Below are 25,416 nucleotides of genomic sequence, written 5' to 3'. Positions count from 1 at the left end.
GGTCACAGTGACTCCTACAGCTGTTAAATTAGACCTTTTTAGAAAAAAAAAAAAACAAACCACCACCTACTTGCTGATGTTACTGCTTTAAGCCCCTCAACCTCAGCCATAGTTTCCTCTTTTGTAAGATAGGTAGTAACTCAAAAGTGTTAATCTTTTGATTTTGGAAAATATAAAGATCTAAACATCAATTCATGTATATTTGACATAGCGGAGCTACAAAGGCTTTTCATCTTCACAGGATAGCTTTGACATCTAACAGAAGAAATGCTTATAAACTTCAAAAATACTTCTAATTCCTGCTTACTCAGTGCATCCATGAACGCATACATAGATATAACAAGGGTATTTCTGCATATATATGATTAAGAATATAAGCATTTAAGAAACCCAAAGAAACAGAGTTTCGATGCAATTTTCACAGCTGAGGCTTTTAAGTTATTTTAAAATCTCAGTCTAATTGGTTTGTTGATATCACACAGAAACCCTGTAGGAGAGCTCTGGCTTTCAGAAATCAAATGCCAATTTAGTGCCTAAATCATAAAACCAACCCTTCCTTTAGCACTGTGCATAATCAGACCTACAGCGTTTTCATCTTTATTACATGCAAGCCCAAGAGGACGGAAAACACACAGAAGACTGTCCTCTGGAGTTCATGAAACTTGAGCATCAAAAAGCTAGTGAACAGCCAAAATATCAGGAACTATCAAAACAGAGAGATCAAAAAAAGGAACTGATCCAAAACCCGCAATAATTTAAGCTTAATTTTTGCCCTGAAAGAATGGCATGGCTAAAAAAAAAAAAAAAAAATAAGGCTGTAGTATGATTATTGATTTCACTAAGGTACATAGACCGCAGTGATTGGCACCTATGCACATTGCAGCAGTACAGTGCAATACGTGTCATGAACTGGCAAACAGATCACGCAGCCCCCTGAGAAAGGAGTACAGGGCTCTACCAGGTCCACACTGTAAATGTCAACATCCCTCCTCCGCAGATGGCAAAGGTTGATGAAAATTCAAGGTGACGTCTAAAGAAAAATGGACTGTCCTCGAAGGCTGGCAGGATAAGTGAAACAGAGAACACTCGAGATCAGAAAGGAGAAAGGGAAGGGATGCCATCCAGAGGGACCTTGATGGGCTGGAGAGGTGGACCTGTGAACCTCATGAAGTTCAACAAGGCCAAGGGCAAGGTCCTGCACATGGGTCGGGGCAATCCCAAGCACAAGTACAGGCTGGGTGGAGAATGGATTGAGAGCAGCCCTGAGGAGAACTTCAGAGTGCTGGTTGATGAGAAGCTCAACATGAGCCATCAACGTGTGCTGGCAGCCCAGAAAGCCAACTGTGCCCTGGGCTGCATCCAAAGCAGTGTGGGCAGCAGGGCGAGGGAGGGGATTCTGCCCTTCTGCCCTGCTCTCCTGAGACCCCCCTGCAGTGCTGCGTTCGGCTCTGGGGTTCCCAACATCAGAAGGTCTCTCAAGAGATCTTCCAGCACCTTCCAGTACCTAAGGGGGCTACAAGAAAGCTGGAGAGGGGCTTTTGACAAGGGCGTGGAGTGACAGGATGAGGGGCAACGGCTTTGAACTGAAAGAGGGGAGATTTCCATGAGATCTAAGGGAGAATTTTTTTACACTGAGGGTGGTGAGGCACTGGAACAAGTTGCCCAGACAAGCTGTGGCTGCCCCATCCCTGAAAGTGTTCAAGGCCAGGGTGGATGGGGCTTTGAGCAACCTAATCTAGGGGAAGGTGTCCCTGCCCATGACAGGGGGGTTGGATGATCTCGAAGGTCCCTTCCAACCCAAACCATTCTATGAAAATTACACCAGTTTCTATAAGGCCAAGTGTATTGAAGGTGCTGGAACAAAACTCCACAGAACTGGCGTGTAGGACTGCCCAGAAATGTTTAAACAACTCAGACAAACAGCGCTGAGATGTACGGGCACACTGAGAACCATGGAGTTTAATTTCCTGTTAAACGATACTGTTTTATAAACAAGATTCTGTACGGTTCATCTTTTTTTTTTTTTTGTTAGTGGATAATAAACTGGAATGGATAGTTAGAAGATAATTAGCAAGAGTGCTTTTACAGTTAATTGGCAAGACTTATTTTACTCTGCACAATGCCAGGTGCTATCTGAAGTGCTCATCTTCCAGGGCACTTCAACCTGATGCTGTTCAGAGACGAGTGGATGATCCACAGCCGGCTCAACAGCAAAGGGTATGTAGACATAGGAAGGAATAAACCCACAAATGTATTTAGGCTGGACTAAAACCAGAGGCACGTAAGGGGCTCTTAACTGCCTCTACCAGATTCACCATAATCAGTCTGATTTTCAACAAAAATTTCAAATAAACGCACTAGAAAAATGGATCGGCTACAGCAAAATATAAATAGTAAATTAAAAAATGTTTCACTGCTAGGCAAATTTTCTAGCTAGAAGTATGGAGCCCATACTGTCAAATGCTTATGAGTGATTAATTTTCACACTTAAGTAGATTACAGAAGGTTTTTTTCATAACATTCTTCACCACCTTGAACCTTCTGAAATTATTTATAACAATGAAAATGGTATACATCATTTTTTTTCTGATCTGACATTATACTGTGATGGCTTTTCACTAATCTGCATAACTATACAAAGCTTAGGACCCCTCATCTTTTCTTTCCATCAATTATTTAAACAGCAATTTCCATTTTTTTTCCATTGATCACTAATTAACATTAACTTACTGCTTTTAGATCAATTTCTTAGGCAGAAAGACTGCTAGTAAATTCTTAGCAGGGCTGAAATTGCATCAATAATTCTTGTTTAAAGTTTATGCCAGCACTTCAAACAGAGAAGTAGCTATATTAGGTAACAAATATTCTCTATATAATATAAAAATATATTTTCATGAATGTAATGATGGACGAGTTTATTACAGACTATGTACCATCTTCAAACTTTAAAGCACTTCAGTCTAATTGTCTTATGACATTTTCAAAATAAATATTTAAAACTTCAAGTTAAAGGTTTAGATTTAAATCTTTGCCTTTTATTCAACACGTCGCCACTGACTTTATTAATCAGGCATCCCAGAAGAATCTGGGGAACTGGCACAAAGGGGCCTCGATCAAATTTCCACCATTTCCATCATCCCAAAACATTTGCTTCTCCTCCCACAGACATCCTTTCTCCATTTAACTAAGTAGTAAGCTGCCAGTTACAGCATCTTACAGCTCCAATACAGAGCAGAGAGGCTTCTGGAGCATGTCAAGCAACAGAACAGTTACTTAATTATCCTGCCAGTTTTAGCAGATATTTGATACAGTCTTTCATAATACAAATTACTTCTACAGGGAGCCTGAACATTTCATTTAAAACACCACAATATACAAACATCAGCAGTTCCCACTTATTAAGTGCAAATGTAGGAGGCTACTTAGCTGCAATTAGCAGCAGCCATATTAGTTTTTTTCTTAGTTTGTGTTTATTTTGAAGATACTAAAGCTTAATTTATGTCTAATATGTGAAATCTGGTCTTGAGTGAGGTTTAGAGAGCTAGGAAATCCCAAAGCAAATCATCCAGATTAGTCACAATGCTCGTAAGAAAATTATATGTCATCAATATGCCTCTCAATCCCAAGAGAAAGAAGTCTTCTGTTCTACATCAATGGGACATTAGTTTTATTAGAGGTAATTGTGTTTATTTGTTCTAAGTACTAACAAGTTGGTGAAAGTCGGGGTGGGGAAAAAAAACAAAATCTTTTTCCCAATTTTTTATGAGTGATGATTTAGAGTATAATACTGCTTGATTAGATTTATAATTAACTTCAAAATAAAACAAATCTCCACATAAAAAGAAAGTGTTTCGGTTTTTTTCTGCGCCGAATACTGAAATTTGCAGTTTGTAAAAATTAAATTTGACAAAATTTTGAGTACATCTTATGTACATATGCTGCTAACTTCTTAGAAAACATTTATTGAGGTGCAGCCAAACGTGGAATACACGTGACAGTGTATCACACAAGCCTGTATAGTCCTCTGTGGTCAAGAGTTGCACCGATTTACTTACGTGGAGGACTTGACTCATGTTCAGGCTTTGGTTTTACTGCCTGGGCATGGACATTGCTGAGCAGAAGAAATCCTTCATTCTGCAGCAAGGCTTAAACTAAAAATTCCCACAAGTCCGCAAATTTACAAAATGCTAACAAAGTACGTGATCACATATCTATTTGCAGGCAACATTTTTGATATCAAAACACTACTTGAATTGCATGGAGTGGCACCAAGTGGAGGGGTGAAACTCGACAAACCACTAATGGCCACACGGAGATGCCTGCTAACGCTGCACCACTACAGCTTTTCAGTGGTGGGTGGGAAGCGATAGATAATTTATCACTAAGTCTTCCTGGAAAAACACACATAACTTCAGCCAGAAGTTATCCTCAGAATCAATTCAGCAATTACTGAGTGCAATTTTATGAGCAAGATTAAACCACAGTAGTCTGTAGTGACCTTAAAAATCCAGGTCTATGAAAATAATCCTGCCCAGTCACTTGGCTTGCTGCTGTGGGTGAGGATAACCACGTACTTGAATGTTTATGGGATTAAGACCCAAGACCGTGAGACATATCTCACCTCTAATTAAAACAGATCTAAAACAAATCTAAAAACCTTCAATGACAGCAACGGTTGAGACTGTCACTGACTCGAATCTGGCTCACATTCCCAATATCTTGCAACAATTTTAGAGCTGTGTACTTAATGGGAATTATTTCTCCCTCAAGAGCAATGTGTTCGTGACTCTCCGAGCTTCTGATTTGCATTTAGACTGCAAGTAAAAAAAATTTTCTTTGCAACAGTCATCTCCCAGTTCTTCACCATTTGAATATTTCTACCCTAATTAATGTCACTTAATGTAAAATATTATTCTGTATTCCACAGAGTGGCTGTAAATTATTTACTTGTAAAACATGTTGACTTTTCATGAGTTGTTTGTACAGTAAGCACTGCACCATCTAAACTGTAGGGGGAGAGAGAAATCAATCATTTGTAATAATACCCAATAGAAGGTTTACCACATGTTATATCAATTTTTATGTCTGACACAAATAGCTGCAGCCATTACTTTGGATTTTTATTTTCTGAAGGGAATTAGAAATTCACTATTACCTTCTGCTTCTCTCATGCTGCCTCAGAAATACACAATTTAAAGGTGTTCAGAGCCTTTACTTATCCACTAATTAAGGTGACACATTAATAAAACACCATTTCAGAATATTCATTAAGCACACAGTCTGTATGAAGCGAAAAGCTAATTTGTATGGAACTTAATGAACCCAGCATAAAACAACGATATAACATCAAGTTAATGAAATGCTTTTAAAAAAAAAAAAATCACATTTAAACTTACGGCTCATTCCATATCCTACACATTCTGTATTACTTTTTGCATGCATTAGAGTTTTAGATATTGATTGCTTTCAGTGAACTAATTAATTCTCTTATTGGTACTGCTTAGCCTTGTTATTCAAAGGCGTCTGTATTAGCCCACCAAAAGACACCCTTTGTTCAAAGACCTATAAATATAAAGCACGGGGTTATTGTCTTGCCAAACACTTCTGGTGTTTTTTCTTTGGGTTTGTTTTTCCTACGCTCCCCAGATCTTCCTGCACCTACAGTAAAAACTCTTATCCACATAGGATAAGCATAAACTTGCCACAATAATGCTACGGATTTAAGGATTTCCCACAGCAGCAAGATGCTGTTACGCCGTGTGACAGATGATCTGTGTTGAATGATGGATCTGAGGCTGTTCCTCTCACACATATTAAGGTTGTCACTTGCCTCGGGCAAGCTTTGACCATCTGAATACCTAAAAGGATCATCTAAAGCTCTAGCACCAGTGTTGGACAGGTCCACACTCCTCAGACACAAGGAGACTTTCTGGCATAAGGATGAAGTTCAGCTCTCCTGAAGTCAGGGCATGCAGGGAACAGGTCAGAGGCTCAGAATGGACAAGGATGAGTAAAAGCCAACTGGCATGAGGCTCACCACAACGAGTCAAGCCATCTTCTGAAACATCAGTACACAGCAGCATGGACATGTATAGAAAACCCTGCCAATGCACTATTTGTGAGGAAAAAGAACAGGAAAATCAGTGTAGGAGAAAAAAAAAAATAGGAAAATCAGAAGAGGAAAAACCAGTAAAAATAACACATTTCAGTTGCAAAGCTAGATTCCTCTCTCCTCCTACTTCAGGCTTGCCAAAGGAATGAAAAGGCTTTTAGACTGCCCTTGCCAACACCGCTGTCCTCTGCCAGCTGCCAGCACAAGTCAGAGACTCAGCAGGAGTCAGACGACCGCCCACCCAGAACTCCTGTTCGCCCACAACATGCCCAGTTCAAACCACAAAACGGGGCTGAGCAAAGCAACTCCATTAAATCTCCACCAATTTTAGGCAGAAAGCATCCCCTGAAGGTTGATTCCATGTGTAACGTCACGCCTTATAGGTACCAGATGTGCACCGATAGATGCAATTGAGAGCCGAAGTCGGAATCGATAGCGCACAGATCTGTAGTAAAAATGTAAACTTCCTCCACAGCAATATTCCACCTTAATTCTAAGCCTGATCCAGAACTCTTGGCGATTAGTGCATACAAAGCACCCTGCCTGCAAAGCAGCGAGCAGCAATGTCTGCCTCTCACCAAAACCACCTCCTCTCTGTCCCGTCGTTTTGCTGTACAGAGGTCTCATTTCAGCAAGTCCTCAAGAGGAGCAAACAAACCATGACCCATTCTGCTCTGCTATTTTTGCAGCAAAGTAACATGTAAGCAATGAATTATGATGTGCATTAAGTTTATGGCATTTAGTATACAGAGAAGCCGTTAGATATTTATCAGTCGACTCAATGGCTCGGTGTCAAAGTGTTTGTTATAAAACTTAAACACAAACCAGACGTACAAAAACACGACTCAGGATGAATCACCAATACCTTCTGTGCTTTGATCAATACTTCTACTTTGGTGAAATATGACAGCAACAAAAACGGACGTCGAAAATGTAACTGAAGCACCAGAACTCCAACAGCATCTTTCCATTTACTTGGAATATTTTACAAAGGTCCTCAAATTCATGTTACAGGTAAACCTATTTTCTCTGTGACAATTGATGTAAATTTAAAAGACCTTTTTATCTCCATTGATGCTTAAAGCATCATTTGATCCAAATTTCCCTGACACTTTCCCCTTTTCCAGCAAAGTTTTCGAGGGCCTAAGTGACTGCAGTTGTAACTTGCATCGAACCAAGAATGTCTGATGAATAGTAGTTCAGACTCTGTTCTCCAAAATTAATGAACAATGTCCCTATAAATAAACAATCTATTCAGAACGACACTGGATGGTTATTCTCCTACTCTTACACTGTGCATTCTTACAGTAATTTACATAACATGATAAATGATTTAGAAATCAATTTCAGCTACAGAAAGTCCAGTTTACCCATTACTCATAAAAAACCATTACAGATACTTAAGTTTCTTATTATAGCCAATTTAATTTATTACAAAAAAGAGCAACGTCATAAGATTTTGATCTATCGTAGGTATCAAGAGATAATGGAACGCTAGAGGATATTATGACCATGAAACATGAAGAAGGGGAAGAAGTGATTTCCATTTATAGTGGAAAATAAATATTTGAGATAATAAACTGGCCAATGTAACTAGGATTAGAATTAGAAATGGAATAGAAGAAGTAAAGAGATCCCATTTTTAAAGGCCTATAGGTTATTTATGCACATGCTATAACTACAAGTTATAAAACGAAGAAAAACAATCTTGTGATAAAAGCTGCTTATTGGAACTAAATCTGAATTCAGATTCTGACTGCCCCTATATGAGATTGTGCAAGTTCTTCCAACTGCCTGTGCTAAAACTCCCCAGCCGTAAAATGGGAACAATATTTCTTTCTTTGCCCAACTTTCATTTCTCTAGCCTATTTAAATCTGACACTCTGGGGGGGGAAAAAAAAAAAAAAAAAAAAAAAACCCACAAAAACAAAAACACCACACCAAACCACACAAACAAACAGGATGCTGCTTTCCATGAAGACAAAATAACGACATCCCGGTCTTTGAAGAAGAATTTAATTTTGCTTCCTTTATTTGCATTTCCTATGAAATGCTTGTTAGTTTCTTCTAGCAACTAACACATGATGGTTTACCTCAGTTTACTATCAGTCTCTCTTTAGAGAGATTGAGAGATTTTTTTAAAAAAATCCTCAAATAATGTCACTAGACAAAAGGACATGGCATATCTAAACGAGGGTCTGGTGAAGGTAGCACCATGGCAAATTGTCCTCCGTTTCAGTGGGACAGGATTTAAACATGCACAAGAGATGAGGTTAGCAAAACGAATTAGACACACTACAAAACCTCCACAGGTGGTCTTCTCCCCTGATTTTGTACACAAAATTTTTCAAGTCCTACATTTTATTTGGCTTTCCTCTTGTATCAGTTATCTAGCTATTTGGGTGATTTGTTCTTAACTGGATACCTTGACTCAGCTTCGAAAAAAAAGGACGAGTTCATTTATGTTATTCAACACTGGGCAATTGACAAGTTATAAAAAAAATGGTATTTTAATCAAACCACAAAAACAGATTGAAGCCAACAGCTGTAGCAATGAAAGGAAGCTGAAAACCATTATACGATTTACCAAGCATCAGTGAGCAGGCTACAACTCCATATCGCGCTCCAGCAGCTCATTTTTTTTCTTAAGTTAAAAAATTCAGTGCTTCATTGCAGATGATCCGAAAATGGCAACTTGCTTTTCTTTTCTTTAAAAATTACATACTGAAAATGAAATGGGGCAAGAAGTCAAAGACAATCTCTAAATGACTGTTACAGTATAACTAAGGAAACACCCTGTAAGTCTATTCTTCCTGATGGGTTTTCACTGAAATACAAAGGTTTATCATGGTTAATGCTTAACCGTCCTGATCAGCACCGGGCTGAAACATAATAAAACATTTATCTCTATCTTTAGATCTTTATGAGTTAATTCTGTTACTGTCTAGACTTTAAAAAAAATTCTGATCTTAACTTCAGGCTTTGAAGTAGTCTTCCTGTAGTAAAATGGGATCATTCATCCTCCTTAAATTAAGGATTTTATATGATCAGAATATTTGAATTATGCCATTTTTTAACACTGTTGCCATTCTGGATGGGTACTTGGACGCATCTGCCTTTTCAGTTTGTGGCTGCGTTGCGCCAGGAGCTGTACAAGTACAAAACAGATCGAAAAGACAATTGAAAAAAGCAAAGCGTCTCTCATTTATTTTTTTCAGGGTCATGCAGTTAGGATGCTGCATCTCAGCCATAAAAGCATCCTTCCTATGTGCCATTAATGGTAACAACACCGGAGCTGCTTCAGTTCATACAGCAAGGAAAGAAGGATGCGGTTTCAGAGGATTCTGAAGACAGTCCCTTTCACTTCTACAATCCTAAAATGAGACTCAAAGCCAAACATAACCTCCTAAATGTGGCAGCTGGACAACAGAAGGAGCCAGACCCTAGCACTAACAGAAATAAATTGTTTTTAAATATCCTACAGGCTTATACTTAAATATCCCAAGTTTAATATCCATTGCCCGAGGGGTGCAACAGCTTTCCTGAATGGAAAGTACGTACAACAAATCTGAGTCATGACTTAATGAAGGTTGTGGTCTGCAAAGTGCTGGAATATTGATGTTGGTTTCCTCCTCTAATACCATGTATTAATTCAGATAAGCTGATGTTAGCATCTTCTTGGCAAGCAATCCGCCCAGAATCAATATATCAAAAAAATGAATTCTTTATTTATGCAGTGCAGCTTAACATAGGAGATTAATTTTACTTCTCCACCTGCCATTTAAGTTAACATAACTCCATAATAATGCTGATGTCATTATCTGAAATGTTAGTACTTTAGCCTTTTTTCCTGTATCATTGAAAATAATTTAGTCAATATGTTTGCTTACAGATGGCAATTTTCCAGACTAGGCAGAGAAATTAACCTAAAGCCAAATGTCACTCTGTAATTGTTTACATATTGTAAAAGATCCATTTATTTTGTTTGCTCTTTCTGGTCCTGCTAATTCTATCATTGAAATTATATGACCAGGCTGTAGGCAAAAATTAAGGATCCGACCAGCTGCAATTTTTGTCTCGCACATGTCCTTAAAATACTCTGGCAGGTGTTCTGATTTTTTAAGACAGACCTTCCCCTTCCCCCGCACCCCCGCCAAGGCAGCTAATAAAATTGAGCTATGTTCAAAGTAGGCTGAGCAAAGATTTGAGTGACAACACTTAGAAGATGGCCCTTCCCACAGGGTCCCATGCTGTCTTTAAGAAAGCAAGCTCCATTTTTCTCCCAGGCAACCGCGATGACCCTTTGCCCATCCATTAACTCCACAGCAGAACAGGTTGTGGAACATTAGACAGGAGATTTTGCTGTTGGTTAGACACCTTGTAGTACGAATAGCCCAAAGTCTGCCAAGCTCTCCTCATGGGCTTAATCCAAATCTCTTTTACAATCCAAGACAGATGCAACTTTACATGTTGAATACTGTCCAGCAGAACAGTAGCTGGAGGACCTAACCATTAAAATCGTGATCTGTGGACATCCCACAAGCAGACAGCACAAAATTATTTCTTCTTCTTTAATAAGCAGCTTGGGAGCCTGCTTGTCTGGAAGGCCTCCTGGGAAGCATCTTAAATTATTCATTTACTCTATGAATGCCACTTGAAAGAATCTTCTCTCCAGACTTTTATTTACTTATTTATTTTTAAGCACACTCAATCATCATCATCTGAGTTCTGGCCTTCCAAATCAGTGAATTCTCTCCTGTCAATACAAATAAGCCCAACCGAGCAGCTTGCCACGTGCAAGGCCCCCAACTTCTGGTCTGCACAAGTCTCAGTAGTCATCACTGTAGTATTTTTAAAACACAAATATGGAAGTCAGAGATGACATCAAAATAAGGCACTGAAGTACAAACTTTCCAGTAGCAACCTGAGGCTCTTAAAACTTATTTTCCACAGTCGTGTTCAGAATAAAACTTCAGACGTTCCGACATCTGGAAAGGAACGCTGCCAGAGTGAATCTTCACAAAATTCCGCTTAGTAGCTGCAACCAGCAGCTCCATTTCTGACTTCCAACAGAGATTATATCAGGCATTGATTTTAACTCACACAAGAAAGCACATGTTGAGATACCTGCAACAAAAGCGACTGATTGTACCTTTCAAAAAAATACCACTTGAAAGGGAAAGAGAAAAGAGCTTGGCTTCTCAGAGATAGAAGTTATATCTATCACGCTATTAACTTAAAAGATGGAAAAACCATCTTATTGCAAAGTCGTCAACTTTAATCTTTCTGAATTGGTTTGAAATACATCTTTACAGTGAAATGAAATATGTGGGTTTGTGTATAGTAATTTCTAGACTGGGGGGGTTCCTCTTTTCTTTGCCTTTTTTTCCCCCAGTTGAACTAGTTTCTGGCAATTTACTGCTGTCTCATGATTGCTGAATAAAGGGCACACCATAACATTCGCTGAGCAACTGCAATTCCTAAGAATTAAGTGCGAAAGATTTTCTAAATTGTGTCTGCTTTTATCAATCACCAGTAGCCTGAACATGTTGAATTGAAACGACTGCAGCAAGTGTCAGTACACAGCAAACTTCTTTAAACATCCAGACTGCACTCAGCATGAACTCCTCCCTAAGAGTGGGCTTTCAAGCAAATTTTCTCATTTCATATAACCCAGTGAAAAACCAGAAGTAGCTACAGAAGAGGCTGGGAAGATGTTATTTCACTGTATGAGCCAAGGATAAGCAAGACAAGTGAGGAAGAGAGAAAGAAAAACCCCTAACAACCGTGAGGAAGGCAAAGAGAAAACCAGCCTAGTTCCACGCCAATGAGATGCAAAGCCAAGGCCCCTCTCTTCTGTCCAGCTAGGTCCTACTGTCAAAGTGTAAATATGCCTAAAGAGTGACTACTCACCCCCGAAGGCCAAGTCACCTCGACTTTTCCATTACTGAAATTATTTTCCTTTGCAATGTCATATCTATCTCCCTCAAGATTCAATTCTTCATGTCTCAGTAGATTCACCCACTCCCACTAAAAGTATTGCTGCATCCACTGTAGTGATGATTATATATTTGTGATCGGCTGCAATTAGGTGTGGCATGCTTCAGCTTACGAGTCTGTCAGGTAAAATGCTTTCAGAAAGGATCCCCTTCTTGCTGAAGACAGGCAGCCATAAAAGCACTTTCCTTTTTCTCTCCACTTCCACAAAAAAATATCCGTATCTACCATTGCACAAAAGAAATCTTCCTTCATAGCACACGTCCACCTCTCACAAAGATCGGTTAGTGCTGGAATACATAGATATAAGCATAGGAATTCTCTATTTAATTGGTTTTACTTAATTACTAAAGGTAAGAACAACAATTACATAAAGTTTCACAATCACATGGCTTGCATCATTATTGGCTATGTTCTCCATATGGATTTTTATTTTTTAAAAAAAGGCACATGTGGAAGGATACCTGAGAATCAACGGACATGTGAACAATCCAACCTTTCCTGAGAGCACGTGCCTGGATGTGGAACAGGAATTTGACACCATGATGACGTTGCTTCCGGGATGCAACCAATCGGGGGGGGGGGGGGGGGGGCCGCGGGCGCTATTGTTTGTATTGTAACCAATCACAGATTGCCCAGTCTCGTTTAGAAAGCTATAAAGCACGCTGAGTGTCTGCAAATAAAGGTGCACTTGTTTGATCACATTGATCGTGTCAGGTGTCCTCACTCTTCTCCCGCACATGGCGCCCGAACAGGGACCCTCAGATTCCTCACGGCAAAGTTGCGAGACTTGGCGAGGAAGAGGGTGGAAGGCCGGCCGAACGATCCGCTGCCCCGGCGGAATGAGCAGTGACCTGCCCAGTCACTGGGTGGGAAAAGGTGCACCTGTTTAGTCGCTGGAATCTCGCCTAGAACAGGTGAGCGGCCGGGGAGACAGATGGGGTTGGATAAGCAACAAGAGGCTGTCCTAAATCTGCTCCAACACATGCTCTCTGTGAGAGGACTTAAATATGAATCCTCGGCTCTTAAAGGGCTGTTAATGTGGGCAGGGAACAAAGAGTTAATCCCCTCAGTAGGAGTCGTTTTTGAACTTGCTACGTGGGAAGCCATAGGCAGAGAGCTACGGGATGATACCAGTTCGGGGGGAGCGAGCGCGAAGGAGGCGAATAAACATGCCACCCTGTGGAAGTCAATTAAAGAAACGTTGCGTACCATGGAAGCCGAACGAACTGTCGCTGCTGCTGCTTTTGCTGCCTTCACCCCCTCTCCTATTGATTCTTTACCGAACACTTCCTCTGTCTTTTCTACGCGAATTTCCGTGCCTGTACCACCACCATTAACCCTCTGCTGTCAAAGTAGAAACTGCGAATTCAGGGACCACGTGCTTAGAACTGCGCCGAAATGGCGGCAGCCAAAATGGCGACAGCACGCGCCAAGATGGCGGCAGCAGGAGGGCAGAGAAAGGGGACTCGGGCGAGAAGGCGGAAGAACTACAAAGGGGCGGGGGAACAGGCGGACGGCCCTGCCGGCCTGAGTCCCGCCTCTACCCCGACCTCCCACCGCCCCGCCGAGAGCTCCACCCGGTGGAGGAACCTTTGTCCGCGCCGATGTCTTTGGGAGAACAACAGAAAAAGGAACTATTTGAAGAAGTCTCGCAGCAAGTTATGGACGAATTATCGGAATTTAAAAAAAATCTCCACAATACACCTAATCCTTTTGCTAGGCCGTTATCGCCGCCGGTGCCAACTGTCTCACCGCCCTTTGTGCCACCCGATGAACAAGAGAGAAGCAAAAGATGGGAGGGAGTTATTCGTGAAGCCTTAATCGAAGGAAATTATCTACTGTCTGCCTTTCCCATTATCACAGACCATGGGGGAAATAGAAAATGGGAACCTTTTGACTGGAAAATTTTAGAAAAGGCGCGTTCTGCGGTATCGCAATATGGGCTTCAATGGAGTTATACTCAACAACTGTTGCAGTTTATTTTCACAGCAGATGTGCTGATACCACACGATTCTCAACAAGTTGCCAATATTCTTTTGTCCCCTTCTCAGCAGCTTTTGTTTTCCAGGGCCTGGCAACAACTATGTGACCGTGAAGCTGCACGACCTCGGCAGCAGGGAGACCCTCTATATGGTGTTCAAGCACAAATGCTGATGGGCCAAGGTCCTTTTTCAAATATGGCATTACAGCAAGGCTTTCTGGGAGAAGTATTGCAGTTGTCACAACAATTAGCTTATCAAGCAATGACTTCAATTAGAGATCAGGGAAAAGTATATTCCTTTGCAAATATTAAACAAGGCCCCCGGGAAAGTTTTCCTTCGTTTATTGATCGTTTACATCAGGCTGTTCGAAGTCATCCTGATTTGGATGAGACAATGAAGGAACAAGTCTTTAAAATGTTTGCCTTTGAGAATGCCAATGATAAAGCAAAAAGGGTCTTGAGCACATTACCTAGAGATGCCCAAGTGGCAGATATGTTAGAAGTTATGGAACACACCACCGGTCCTGCATCTTTAGTTGCTGCTGCGGTATATAGTGCTGTTTGTCCTCTATTGAAACAAAAAGGGGGAGGAGCTAAGCAAAAGAAACACTTGAATTGTGGGAACTCAGGGTTGGCTGCCCAGTGATCGATTAATGAAAACGTTCTATGTCCTGAACTTTTTATGGCTGACAGGAAACAGTGATGAGCCACCTATGATAGTACACAGTAAAGGAATGGGCTCATTCTGGAAAGGAAAAACGCAAGGCCTAGTACTCTATAAAGATTTAAAAACAGGGAAGTGGGAAGGACCAGTAGAATTAAAAGTAACAGGCAGAGGATATATGTTTACTTACAGAAAACGGACCACTGTGGGTTCTGGCGAAGTGGGTAAAACCATATATATGCAAAGCAAACTAGAATGTGGCTTCTTCCCACAGATACATACTGGTTACTGACAAGAAATGGTTCAAAAGACTCATCATAGAAGATTTCATGTTATTATGTAAACTGTTCTTATGTTTCTTGTTGTTTGGTGTATTGCAGGTGTGGGTGTTGCTTGTATGCAATTCGAAAAATCCACTGTTGGCCAGCAGAGCACATACCTGGCGGCCTTGTTGCACGCACTGGCCACGCGTGCAGCAACGCCCAGTCAGTATCTGTTTCAGAGACTCTGCTGAGGGTGTAAAAGAGATGGCTCAGAGCGGGGTGGAAGGAGGCTACAGATAGACAGGGGACGCCCTGAAGGTGCTGTGCCTGCCTCCCTTCTCCGTGATGACCCTGCTGATTGACATCCTCCTGCTCAGCGGAATGAATCTTGGGCATAGTAACAGACGAAGCACGCACTGGGCTTCAATATTTGCACCAGGATGAAAAGTCTTCGATTAGTTTTAGTAGCTATCGCAACGATTCTCTTAATAATTTCTTGTCTGTCACGCTTGCTTACGAAAATGATTGAACGGGCTGTAAAACAAGTCTGGATTGTTCAAAAACAAGAAGGGGGATGTGTGGAAGGATACCTGAGAATCAACGGACATGTGAACAATCCAGCCTTTCCTGAGAGCACGTGCCTGGATGCGGAACAGGAATTTGACACCATGATGACGTTGCTTCCGGGATGCAACCAGTCATACTAAGGGGGGGGCTATTGTTTGTATTGTAACCAATCACAGATTGCCCAGTCTCCTTTAGAAAGCTATACAGCACGCTGAGTGTGTGCAAATAAAGGTGCACTTGTTTGATCACATTGATCGTGTCAGGTGTCCTCACTCTTCTCCCGCAGGCACAGATTAACATTAAAAAAAAATCTCAAACATCAAGTAGTAGTTGAAAAGTAATTTTTGCCTAAAGCCTGTATCTTTTTGATATCTTAAAATGTCGTTCAGAACTTGTAAAACACATATGGAAAACATATGAAAACAGCTTTTCTATTCTGGAGAAAGTTAACCTAAAAAAAACCCAGAGAAAATATTTTAATGACCTACTGAGTTATTTTCTCATACGTAACTGAGAGTTTTTTAAAACTCTGACTGGCACATACAGTAGATGGGCTTTTAAATTTTGACTTTCCTTGGCGATCATTAAATTTCCACTATATCCAAGTGGTCTGTTTGCAGAGACCAAAGATCCTCCAAATTTGGAAGCAGGGCTATGTGGTACCTGTCTGTGTTAGTGAGGAGATGGGGATTTTCCCATCCAAAGACGAGGGCAAAGCCACGTAGCCCCAGTGCCACACACTACTGCACTGCCTACACACCAGACCAGGACCTCCTCTAAAGATTCCTCATCATTCACTACCTCCCATCCATCAGTGAGAGGACAGAGGTGAGGATGGCCCAGGAGGCACTTCTTAAGTCCCTCCTACAAGAAAGGACTAAAATTACAATCTGCTGCTGCTATTTCTTCCCCAACCCATTGCTTAAATCCCCCTCTTGCAACAGCAGCATCTTCCTTTCATCTGCTTCGCATGCCCATTTTCTGGTTGTGGAAACTGAGGCAACAATATCTATTGAACTGATTGCCTTTAAATTCACTGGCAGCAGAAAGATGGACAAGAACTGCTGTTCTGCAGTGGCTGTTCCTAAACTTATTCCTTTTTTCTTAAGCTCTGTATGAATGCCGAGCCTGCTCAAAAGATTCATTTACTAATACTTAAACTAAGAAAACTTCCTTTATTTAAGCATTTAATGCTTTGGTTATTCTCAAAGCAAAGGAGGAGTATGCCAGACCAGGAAAATTTTTTGCATTCTTTTTGATCTTTAAATACTGGATCCCAAGATTTTGCTATTTCACTTTTGCAAAGCTCCTTTTACTCAGCCTTCGCTGCTGCCTTCAGAAAGGTGCAAGTTGCCATGGCAATCCGAATCTCCCTGGCAATGCACCACACAGCAAGACATCATGGTGTCAGCACGGACACCGACCACGAAGCAAACATCCTGTGGGATTACTGGGAAACAGGCTAGGAGATTTGGTGTTTGTAAACACATCACAGGATTAATTGGGCTCAGTCTTAAAGGTAGGATAGGAAGAAGGCACAGTCCGAAAAGCAAGCAACTGGAAAACAGAATAAGGAAAGAGCTAAGGGGAATAAGAAAACCCACTGTTGGAGCTTGAGACCTGTTCTGCAACAAAGCTTGCATGACCACAGCCTGTCTAAAGTCCAGTTCCACCTTGAGCAGCAGCTAGCTCAGCTCCTAATTAACCTTCTCCATGTTACCCTGTGCGGCCTTCGAGTAAATAACTTTACAGTTACTGAGAGCAGTCACTCCTCACCATCAGTTACTCTGCAAACCTTCCCCTATTCTGGTCTCCATCTCTCTTATGCACAATATATCGTGGGGTTTGGGTTTTTCCTCCCCAGAAGAAAACTGACTGCCAGTGACTCAACTTGTTTTTCCTCCTTGGACTCTCCTTCCATCCTGTAGCTTTTCTCCTCCTCCCCAGCACAGTCTGGGGAATATCCTCTCCTCCTTTACAGCTGCAGTAATTTCATCCTACCTCCTGACCTCCTTTCTCATCCCTTGGCCCACTCTTCCCCTTGATCCAATACACCTGCTTCCCTCCCCAGATAGTAAGATCTATTTTATTCTCTCAATAAATAAAAAATAGTAATTACAAATCTGACCACATTTGTTTCTCCAGCTAATGCTTCATCTCCATTTCTTTTCTAAATTCATACAGATTATTTCATTGTTTCTGCCCTCCCACATAAACTGTCTGCATGGAGAGGAACTGCTCCTGATGTCCTTTTCTCCTTCATGTACGTCCTGTCCCTGGGGAATCTCATTCAGAAGTACAAACTCAGCTATGCTGACAGCTTGCAGATCTGCCTGTACTTCTGCCTTTTCCCTTAATGAAAATTACATAGGCTCTAAAGATTAAATTGCTTTTGGGATGGGATTTTCAAAACTGTTCATCCGCTTGGAAATAGATTAGCAGATATTTCCCTGCCCATCATCCATTCCTATGTATAAATTACTGACACTTGTTTTAAATAAATTACTTAATATGCAATGTAAAACCACCTGTGACATGATTCTTGACTTATTAATCACCAAGCCCTAGAAATATGGACCAATTATTTTTACAAAGAGTATCTTGCATATCTTATGTTAATTCTATGTCTACAGACTGCATAGAAGAAAAAAAAAATGTGGATCGCCTATACGTTGTCCACAAATCTGAATAAATCTAATCTCTTTCCAGTATTATTTCTCTTTCTAGGCAAGGGTGACATTTATTTGCTTAAATATCCTTTCAGTCACCAGGTACCTGGACAGTATTTGATCACAAATATAAATTAAAGTATATGTAACATACTACTGGAAAACACCAATAAATCTGACATTGACTTACAACTGAAAGCCATGCAGTAGAAAATTGTTTTTTTCCCTACATATGGAAAAATCTGTTGGAATAAAGTAAGCAGGAACCGAAAGTATTAGAAGAAGTTATAAAATTGAGAAAGAAGGTGAAAGAAAATGAAACCTTGGAGGAAAACATTTACTCTACAGTCCTTATACTGGAAGATAGCAGACCTTTCTTAACCGTATTAGAGAATATCATATTCACGTTCACTGTTATAATTCCACTGCTTTGAATCAGGACAAGATTTCACCACACAGCACAGCATGTGCTTAATTCTACATGCACTGAAAACAAATTGCCAAACTTAACCCTTATCAGCTTTCTTTTCTGCATGGCAGAGCCTACAAAAGCAGCTGGAGAGGTGATAATAAAATAATGGAAAATAGAACGAGCCTAGATTTGAAATGGTATTCAGCTTCATGTGCAGACAGAAATCTCTGCGCAGACTATCCTTTAGCTAATTAGTATAACACATCCTGGTAGCATCCAGGATCGATCGCCCTTGAAGATCAGCCTTAGGTGGGCCTCCAGGCTCAGACAAGATGGCAATTACTGCTAAGAAACACATCCTGGCCCCAAGGGCTCAGCAGCGAGAGAAGGGGACTGGGTTCTCCTCCCACTGGGAAAGGGAAGGAGAGTGAGACTGGATGATGGAGGAGAAACAATCATCATGTTACACCAACAGTTTCCCTGGTCATACAGATACCCAGCTGCTTCATAACGCAGAGCGGCAAAACATTTGAGATATTGCCAGGAAAACGTCCCTTCATGCTGACACACAAGCTCAATGTTTCTAGAAATGTCATTAAAGGCAGTGACACTGTCATTTAGCTTTCCAAGGGGAGATTACACAAAATACCTCTTATTGCTTTCCACTGCACTACTCAGCCATTCATCTAAGTTTCTCTGCTGAATGAGTCCCTACGCTCAGAGCAAATACCGTCGGAGGCTAATGAGCATTTGCCTGGAGAGGAGTTCAAACGCCCGGGCCACTGAATTATTGGAAACCGTGTTACAACTGCAACGAGGGGCCCAATTAGTGCCAATTGTAATGGCAGGTTTTGTAACTTGGACAACCATCCACTGGGAACTGAACTGGGACAAAGCCCCTAAGGGTCAACTAAAAATAATCAGGTCCATGAACTTCATTAAAGTCTATTCCTTGAACTCGGGCTTAGTTACATGGGTGATAAGCTGCTGTGGCAGAAAGAATTTAAACCTCACTTGGCTATTTCACAAACAGAACAAGGGCAAACATATATCTAATTGTGCAGGGATAGATGCATGCCCAGAATAACCAACCAGCCTTTATGAGTTCAAATTAAATAGCATTGAGCCAGCTTCTGTGCCTATAATATTCTACTGGCTTCAGCGCTAGCTCGGCGGTGCAATCAGCTCATATATCAGATTTTCCTCCTACTTATTTTCACTGCTAATCTAAAGAAAATTTTTATTATTACTGCGTGAATAATTGACCCAGAAGAGGAAGAAAATAACTGCGCTGCTAAAAGCAAGCAAGCAAAGTTTCCCTATAGGCCACTAACAAATGCTGTGTTAGATTTGTGTTCCTTCCAGGTGAAGTCGGTACGTGGGATTCCTGCCTGCCTTCACACTAATTTTCAGATTAAACAGGCCTCCAGGCATTTGCAATGGGATAAAAACCGTACACGCGTTTGAAACTGTCCTTCTCAACGTTATCTGCACTTTATTGCAAACCCCCAAAAATAAACAACCCAGGACGGGGAGCGCAGCTCATGTTTTACAGCAGCTACAGGCGAAAGTAACAACTGAGCTGAAGAAGGCAATGGGAAAAGAAGCCTTCAAAATTAATTCAAAAGGAGTCAGCACAAGATTTAATACAGGGCTCCTGCTACTCTGTGGAACCTGTTAGCACGCCCATGGCAGACAGACTGACGGGGAATATTTTCTTATGGTTTGAGGGACCTCCAAAAATAAACACGAATTCTGTTGCAGAACACCACTTAGATGGCACTAGAATCCGCTGCAGCCTCTGCTTTTCCCCTCATAAGCTATTTTATCTGCAGACCAACACATCAATATCTGTATTTCAGTCCCTGGCTCCAGGGGTGCATTTATTGTTTCAACATCAATCAACTTTCTGCTCAAAAAAAATAGTTAAAGCAGCTCCTGCCTCCTTATTTCTATTTTCTCAACCGCACTTTCCCCCCTGTGGTCCCTGCAAGAGCCCCCCCCGTGCATCCCTCTTGCTTTGTGAGCTGATTGCAGCTTTCTCCAGGAGAGAAGCAGCTGATTAATCACAGCTGGTCCTGCATTTTCCTCCTCTAAACAGCCACCATATGACCTGACTCAACCTTAACGATGAGGACTAAGGAACCTTTTCCTGAAGGCAAGTTATTATAAAAATCAGCTGTCACTGCTTTCTTTGATCACGGATCATCTTATCAGATTGCACAAATCACTGGTTTCAGCCAACTTTCATCTACTCCAGTGCAACAAAACAGAATTTCCCCTCCCTTTGGGTCTGTCACCTCCATTTCATTTCTCTCTGGGTGCTATTTTGTTTCTCTCCCGTTCAGTTGTACACCCTGCTCCGTATTTCAAACGATGCTCAGACGAGGCCACAGAGTTTACAACTTTTTCTTCCATTCCAGGGGACACAGATTCATTGGAAAGCTTTCAGCACAAGTTGTAGCTGTGCCAAAAGGACAGAAAATTATAAATACTGAGAGATTAAATCTATCTTTCACATCCAAGGGAGTCAGTTCTTTGGTACTTTTTGAAGCCCCATGCTTTAAATTGTGAATTTAGAGCTCAAAAATCTATGGCAGAAAGATCCCAATAATAAAACATCATAAGCAAATGGGTGAAATTGAAATTGTGCTATTAAACTTTATTATGCCCTAGGTGCTTCGTGACTCAAATGGATTTTGACTGAGTGTCACGTATTTACAGGACTTGTCAAATATTTATTATACTTTGTCAGTCAGCTTCTGCCAGGTGCCACTTACACACTTCTGTGCCTAACACTTTTACTGCCAGTTGTTTGGCTTCATTTCCATAAACCAGTTAGTGTAATCTACTGCATCTGTCAGAGTAACACAAATACAAATTATAAGTGATTTTTTCCTTCCTCATATACCTACCTGACAAATACTTGCGCTTCAGAAATCTCTCCACACTTTACATCCCTACCTCTTAAGACTATTAGCAAGAAGAAGCACTTTGATGCTGTAAACATCAAGCACCCACATCACCCTATGGCTCTTGCAAGTAAAAGAGGAAAAATAGAAAAAGTGCAGCTATGCTTTAACATTAGACAAGCACTATTTGCTTATTTCTGTTCAGAAGTGTTGGATAACGTAACGCTGGATAGATTAATTTCCCAAACTGACACAGGTTTCCTATGGTGCAGTGGGTAGGTTCTGAGGGTTTGGGGTTTTTCTTTGTTAGTTGTTTTTTCTTTATCTCAGAGAATGGAGACCTTCAATTTTTACTGGAGTTAATTAAAGGGGAATTTTGCATTTCAAATGCAAAACCCACATTTAATGAAATAACGTACACGTGCTATAAAAAAACTTAACTAGTACAACGCATAATTGGCATCCGGGAGTCAATTACTTAGTTCATAAAGTGGTTGGTTCTATAAAATTAGTGACAGAATTCAGGCTACAAATGAGTTACATTGCTAATCCTCGACAAGCCTCACCTGCATGATTTGGTTCAATATTTACTTATTTATTTTACAAGTGGTTACATGTTTTCTGGTTTTAAAGTCAAGTCTTAATTATTTCACTACCTGGGAAATACAAGCCCAGCAATGACTGACTGATAAATAGTCCCAAGATTTAAAAGATGTAATAAAGACATGGATTAACATCCTTGATGAAGTATGAGGCTCTGGAAACATATCAAAGCAAGTTTCATGGCAGCTTTCGGAAATATTTGATGCACACACGAGCCTCCACACATTTTATATGGAGGCAGAAAAAGAACCTCTGCCAAAGTGAGAAGTAACTCCAACTCACAAAGGTGAACTGAGCCTTAAGTCTACAAAATGCTCTCAGACTGATTTTGCAAAAAGGTCCAAGTCCCACTTGAATCTATTTCTGCCTCTTACTTTTCAGCGCTGCCCATAATTTATGAGTCACTAAGTCAGTAGTTAAGCCTGAAGTGGAAGAACTCCAGTGCCATGCAGGTTTTTAGGCTGATCCCATAAGGGAATATCACTACAAGTACCTGTTAAAACAACAAGCAGCTACAACAGTCCCATATAGTTGGAAAACTGGCAGTTGCTAATTGCCTGCCTTTTCAATTTTCTGAGAGCAGCATCCGCTAGATGAAAAAGTGCTTGTTCTGATAATTAAATTATAACAAAGAGTCGACAGATACTTGTGAAATTTACATTTTTATATCAAAGATGACATTTGATACTGACAATCCAAATGCCTTGAAATCTGTCTTTTCAGCACTAATGACTCTTACAGTAATAAACACCTTGTGCTGTGACCCTTGCCAGGCTCTTTGTAAAGTTGAGGGGACGTTTATTGCTATGTATATGCCCATTCTGTTAAAGTTACTGCCTAAAATAACCATATTCCTTCAGTTGCCTTGGTGGATTTCTCCAAGTTTTCTTATTTTATACCTCTGTGGTGAAGAGGCTGCTTGCATGAAAATTTAGTATGCTATATAACTCCCCATGAAAAGAGATCTTGGAACATCTGCAGATACACAACACGGCGCTTATTAATAATATTCCTGTAGCTAAAGGCTACAGACAAAATTAGAGTCCCAAATACTGAGCATTTTGCACATACATAAGGATACTAAATAACCATTTCTGGATATTATGCTTTTTGCTAAATTAGTTATCTGCATCATTGCACAAAGGTATAAATATGAAAATTAAAAAAAAAATCTACACACATATGAACAGGTCCTTATTTAAGTACAAGTACATATTTCTTTCGGAAACCTGTTCAAGGAGAGAACAAAAAAAGAAAGGAATAAGTATGTGAATTATTATTTTTTTTTAAACCTGTTCTCAGTCTCCATTCCTCAGCCAATTATTATTTGGATAGGAATTACTGAAATCACAGGTCCAGATCCTTGGTGTGGTACAGACACACATCCTATGGGACCATTTCTGCTCTGAATCCATCACAGCTATAATCAAGCCAAATAAGTAAAGGGGAGGTTATAGAGCAGGTCAGTGGCAGAAGAGGGGACTAGAAGTGCTGTGAATTTTTGCCTTATGGACAGTAGGAGAACCTGAAATAGGTCTGCTTGAGTCCTTCTGAATTCCACTAGCAGGGATGAAATTAGGGCTAGAGGGGAGCGGGAAGAGAAGACAATGGAGAAGAGGCAAAAGAAAGAAAGAAGCAAATAAAATCCCCAGGCTTTGAGTAAGCTTTGGATTAATTTTAGGGAAAGTTTAACTAGTGTTGACATTTAAATTGGGATGGGCGATAAGCAGTAAACCAGCCAGCTTGCTAAATTAACTCATTGTTTGCACCCAGAGCTTTCCTGCATGTCTCTGATGTTCAGTTTCTTTGGAAAATCTCATCTGAATTCTCATCAAGGTGGGGAGGGGTTATTTAAGGGTAGGAGCATATGTCCAAAAGGAGGGTGCAGTGGAAACGTACTTAAGGACAGAGAAGCAGAGGAGGGATGGGCATCAGGGCTAATGAATCATTGAGAGAAATGGAACTAGAAAGACATTTACCCAGAGCACCTTAAGTAAAGGAAATAAAGAACATGTCAAAAACATTACCCTAAACTGTGAAATACATCATGTCAGCAAAAGGCAGATAAGGCAGTGTTATTGTAACTGAGCCTTTATTAATGCTGCCAGGGAAAACAAGGAATTCCACGTCTGAGTGCAACGTTATTTTTACACTGACCCTGCTAACTCATACTTAAGCTATTAGCAAATCCCATGACATGAGCCTGATGAGCAAAAGCGACTGGCGTAAGGAAGCCTAGGCAGCTCAGTGCTAATACATACATTTGGAGAAAAGACTTTTTGGCAAAGCAATGAAAATAGAACATGTCAACACATGAGGAATTGCAGTGTGGGAAAAAGAAAAGCAGAATAAAAACCCAACAGCTATGTTTTTCCTCCTTTTTCTCACTCTTGGCACCTCCTTCTCAGTGATTTCTACCTTCCCCATGCTTGACAAAAGCCCTGAGCTTTGGGGAAAAAGAAAGGAAGGATATGAAATTACAACACCTGTCTGATGAGCCATTTCCATTGAACTTCCTGACTTCACCAGGAGCCAAGCTCTTGGCATCTTGTGGCACCAGCCATCAAGTTTATTCCCTTTTCACACAATTTGAAATCAAAACCAGGAAAGTCAGTAGAAAGGCTGCAGCTGGTGAGTAGGGCCACGCAACACTCAAGACCACCCTTGGGTTCAGGTTCACACGTCCAGGATCTCCGGAGGCCACGGGAACACCCTGAGGCACTGTGCCTATCTAGGGAACATAAACCAGGACACCACTCCAGGACACGTTTCTTTTACAGCAGGAAAGAAATACAGCAGCCAAAGTGCCACCACCTGTAATTTCAATATCACACTGTCACACTTCAAATTCTCCTGAGCTTAAAACAAATATTCCTGGGCAAAAATCAATAAAAATCAAATGCAAGCAGCCAACAGGGCTGACAAACACCTGTACTTCATATGTTCACTCTTATTTATTTAGCATCCAGCTAAAGCCTTTCTTCCAGAGGAAAAATCAAATGACAGTATTCCCCACGGGAGGTGGATTTTTTTCCCCCCTCTTGCTTATGTGATACCGAACATTGCTTACATTATACCAGGCAGCATTTGTCAGTGTTACTTTCAATGACACTAATTAGTCCTTTATTACATTTTCTGAGATTCATTATGTGCAGTAATTGATACACCAGGCTACCATTCAAATCAGAGGCTGTTTAACATTTATGTATGAAGTGAGCTAAAAATACAAATAA

Source organism: Tauraco erythrolophus, chromosome 29, assembly GCF_009769465.1.
Source record: "Tauraco erythrolophus isolate bTauEry1 chromosome 29, bTauEry1.pri, whole genome shotgun sequence".
Classification (NCBI taxonomy): Eukaryota; Metazoa; Chordata; class Aves; order Musophagiformes; family Musophagidae; genus Tauraco; species Tauraco erythrolophus.
Note: the sequence above shows the minus strand (reverse complement) of the source record.